Below are 5,000 nucleotides of genomic sequence, written 5' to 3' on the forward strand. Positions count from 1 at the left end.
TGTGATTCGACTTTTTTTTCGTGTGCGACGCTATCCCTCTCGTATGGAAAGTGTAGTCCTCTCACTCGCCAATTGCATGCAATATCAACCGTCTCCCTATGGCATGAAAGTGTAGTAATATCTCCAAGTGATGAGAGTCAAAATTGTCCCTCTCTGTAACGGTATAGTGATATCTCCATTACTACGATCCCCATCAACAGATTGCGACACTGTCATTATCACCATAGAAATCCCGTATGCAATCTGGCCGTTCAAAGTCCACCGATGTTCCTCTCGTGGGCGCGGCACAGCGTAACATCGACGCGTCACGTTAACCCAAACCACACACGCGTCACCTTTGCCCACACACGTCTCTTCAACTCGTTATCAACTTCAATATCAAAGACCCGTGTTGTCTTGATCAATTTTCCATTCCTCTTTGGCTCTCATGCAACATAAGAATCACATTTTTTCGACTTCCAGGTATCGTTATCATCGGCAGCAATACCACGAACTCGCCGCCGCCGCCGCCGCGTCCAGGGAAAGGCATTTCCTTTCCCTTTTGGTGAGCAACGTGGCCCGTTGCTCCATCTGGTAGTTATCAACCGCTTCAGAATCGAATGGATAAAATGCGTGCACGTAAAATAACGCAAAATTGCACTTTTAGAAGAATTATACAAGACCCATCATAACATGTATGTCTTAGCACTGTGCCATCGCATTTTGTGGCGGCCTCACATCACACCAAACTACTCCTCGCCACAGTGCAGGTCCTCAGAACACAATGCCTCGCGGAATAACTAACCAACAGATCTCGTGGAAGAAAGTGTAGCGTTAGTGATCCTCCAGACGTTTCTCCCACACGGACACAGTCAATACTGAGCAGCTCGCCCCTGCCAAGCCTGCTCCTCCGACCTGCTCCGCCGCGCCATGCCCAGGTGCCCACACACCACCGCCCACACACATACACCCTCGGCCGAAACGCCTTTGTCCACACGCCCTGTGCAAAACCTTGTATGATCCTACTCCTGCATCCGCAGGCAATACTAATGCACATTGGACAAAGCCCAAAGGCCCAAAGGCCGTATCCCACACTCTTGGCCAAGCGCCCTTCTCTTCATTCCTCTGACATATGCATGGACATGAGACAGTGATGTGACGAAGAGTGTGACACAGGCAGGGCGGTGATGAGACGGTGGGTGTGACGCATGGTACTTTGATGAGACGGAGGGCATGAGGTGGGTGATACTGAGATTTGACTATACATTTGACACAGTGATGTGAAAGAGGTTGTGACACAGGTAGGACGGTGATGTGACGGAGGGTGTGTCACAGGTGGTATGGTGACGTGACAGGTGGATGACACAGGTGGATAAGCGACATGACTGAAGGTTTGACACAGGTGATGTGACATGGGTCACATGTGGTATGGTGACGTGACGGCGCTCACACAGGTAGCATGGTAACATGGTAAATTACAATGAAACGTGTCCAGCCGTGAGAACAGTGACGGGACGAGGAATGCCACCGGGGTCACAAGGGGACGCAGCGACGACCCAGGTGACATCTGACGAGAGGGCCGCCGAGCAGGGAGCGGCCACCGAGCAGGCCGCGGGGCAGCCCCAGCGACCTGCACACGACTCTTCCTGCGAAGCCGTTACCTGACCGTCCCTGGCTGCTGCCTCGTGCACATGGCAGTGGGCTCGACGCTGACTCGTATCACTGTGTACATAACGCCGTATAAATATGTACGTGTACGTGCGGGAGGGTGGTTCGCCGTAGATGTTTGATTAAAGTGGACACTTACATCATGCCTGCATACATGTGGACATATATGCATCACCGTGAACAGATGGATGTGTACATCACGCTATGTCTCGAAACAGTGTATGTATAGCAGTGCACATGATGCCGATATGTGTATATTATTGTGTAAATGCCACATTACACATAAACTCATATGCATACCTGTTACGCCCCCCCCCCCCGCCCTTACCATACACGCCAAAACGATTGATAATCGGGCAAGCAAAAGATTTAAAAACTGATAAAAGTCTCAGACCTAAATCCGGGATTAATGAAGCTTTGCTTCTTTCCCTTTTGATGTCCATTTTCATAAATAAGACTCGATTTGCTCGAAAGAAATGTAATCATAGTTCTCTGTCCACCAGCCAGTTATAATCTCCTTATCCCCACGCATAAACTACACACACACACACACACACACACACACACACACACACGCACACGTCCACACACACACACACATCCACACATCCACACATCCACACATCCACACACCCACACACACCACTGTATCCATTCGTCCATAACCTAGATCAACTCCCGAACTCTAAACCGAGCGCAAAAATATAACTGCGCCAAACCTTCCATTATTGTAACGTACTTACCAATTCACTTACACAATTTAATAAGTAGACCACCTCCCTTAACGGGGCAGACGAGAACGCAGGTCGTGGTAGAAAGGCGTTGGAAGGTCAAGCAGGTCACGACCCTATGACCATCGCTCTCACTGCTGGTCGAATTTCCCGCGCGGTTGCAGGCGTGGTGTGGTTGCGGCTATTCCAGTTGCAGGTGTTGCTATTAGGGTTGTTGCTGCCACTGCTATTATGATCCTATTGCCATTTTTATTATCATTATCTTTAGTATTAAAATTACCTTTAGCATTACCGTCATTATTTTGAGCATTGCCATCGCCATTATAATTATCACCATTATGATCATCATTATCGTTATTATCATCATTATTATCATTATCATCATTATCGTTATTATCATCATTATTATCATTATCATCATTATCGTTATTATCATCATTATTATCATTATCATCATTATCGTTATTATCATCGTTATTATCATTATCATCATTACCGTTAATGTCAATACTATCATTATTACTATTATGTTTTATTACCAATACTGTTATCGTTATTTTTTATAATTACTATTATTAGTATATAGCATTATTATCAAGTTTCATTATTATTACTATCACCGTTATCATTCTTATCACCATTATTTTCATTTTAATTATGATCATTATCAGTATTACTGTCACAATTATTGTTACCATTTTTATTATCATTTTTGCCATCATTATCAAAATCATTACTACCAGTATTAACGATATTAGTACTACTGCTCTTATTATCACAATTATTATCTTTATCATTAATATCATCATTACCATTCTTATTGTAATTGTCATCAATATTCATATCATTATTTCTATTATCACTATTATTATCGCCTCAATTATCATTATTGTCATCATCTTCGTTGCCATGCTTCTTGTTATCATTATTGTTATCATCATCACTATTATTGTTATATCATCATCATTACAATTGTTATTATCATCATTATTTGTATTACTCTTCTTATCATCACCATTCGTATTATCAGGATTGTTATCTTTGTTACCATTATTATCTTTTTATCATTATCATTATCATGATGATGAAAATCATTATTATCATTATCAGAACTATTATTACCATCAACATTATTGCAATTATCACTATTATTATAAATATTGTCATCAATCATTTTCATCATTATCATAGTTATTAGCATCACTTTTATCATTATCATTATTACTTTTATTATCATTATCATCATCTTTATCATCGTAATTACCATTTTTTTATCATTATTATCATCATTATTACTAGTAGTATAAATAGTATCCCTATCATCATTCTTCTCGTATTGTCATTATCATTAATGATGACATCATTATCATCATTATCGTCATCAATATTATCATCATTATCGTCATCAATATTATCATCATTATCGTCATCAATATTATCATCATTATCGTCATCAATATTATCATCATTATCGTCATCACTATTATCCTCATTACTCGTCGTTACAATTGTTATTATTTCCCTTATCATTATAATGTTAATGTTATCAATGTGATCAGGGCATTGGTTCTCTTAGCATTATCATCATGAGCCGTGTTGGTGTAATCATTGCTGTTGTAATTAACATCATTATTATCCTTGATGTTTTGCTGTTATTGTCATTCTTTTCGCCATTGTCCTGTTTTTCCTTATTATTATCACCATCCTCATTATTACCATTATTAATCTGATTACCATTATTCACTGATTTCTTAATAGTGATATCATTATTGTAGTGGTCGTTTAGCACTATCATCACTATTATCATTGTTGTCATTATCATCATTACTGTTGTTCCAATAATCATCCTTTTCATTAGGATTATTGGTAATATCACTACTGTCATTGTTATTATTATTATTTTTGTTATCACCATTACTATTGTTATCATTATCATCATTATTATTAACCTTATCATTATTGTTATCATCATAATTATTGTTATCATTAGTAACAGTAGTATGATTATCATTGTCTTGATTATTACTATGATTATTATCATCACCATCATAACCATCATCATTACCATCATTATCATTATCACTATAATATCATTAGCATCACTTTTATCATTGCTACTAACCATAATAATGATTCTTATTACTTCAATTATTATTGATATTATTGCCATTATCATTATTATTATTATTATAATCATTATCATTATCATTATCATATTTACTATCACCATCATTGCTACCTATGTCATTATTACCATTGCTGTTGTTGCATTTGCCGTAGCAATAATAGGTATGAGAAACATTCGCTTGGTAACTATTTTTCCGTGGAGCCACCAGCAGGTCAGCTGATCTGACTACTTGGTGACCAGACGCTTCTGATGTCATGTCATTTCGAAGTTCCTCTTGATCTCACGGGCTGGATTGGCCAAGGTAGTTGATAGGATGAAATAATATGGAAGCCGCTCTGATTCTCTGATCAATATTTATTCTTTGCTAAGATGATACAAATGGACATAAACAACACCTCGCTTACTGTGACTCGGCCGTGTGCTACAAAAAGCAAACGGTATTTATTAAGTTTATGTATGGTGTTATACTGAATTTAAAAAAAAAATAATGACCA

At 38.9% G+C, this 5,000-nt stretch overlaps 1 protein-coding gene across 4 annotated transcripts in view; it reads right to left on the reverse strand.

The window, feature by feature from the left end:
• The window catches only part of pot (zona pellucida domain protein papillote), a 66,949-nt gene extending 66,007 nt beyond the window's left edge, over positions 1 to 942 (reverse strand). For 2 of the 4 annotated variants that reach the window (XM_043026176.2, XM_043026172.2), the window contains exon 1: positions 785 to 942. The gene's annotated coding sequence lies outside the window, so the exon portion shown is untranslated. The remainder of the gene's footprint in view (positions 1 to 784) is intronic. The other 2 variants (XM_043026177.2, XM_043026175.2) reach the window with 2 other exon arrangements.
• Positions 943 to 5,000: the final 4,058 nt, after the last annotated feature.

The sequence above is a fragment of the Penaeus japonicus genome, unplaced genomic scaffold (assembly GCF_977035675.1).
Source record: "Penaeus japonicus unplaced genomic scaffold, GWHDUDI00000001_assembly GWHDUDI00000012, whole genome shotgun sequence".
NCBI lineage: Eukaryota > Metazoa > Arthropoda > Malacostraca > Decapoda > Penaeidae > Penaeus > Penaeus japonicus.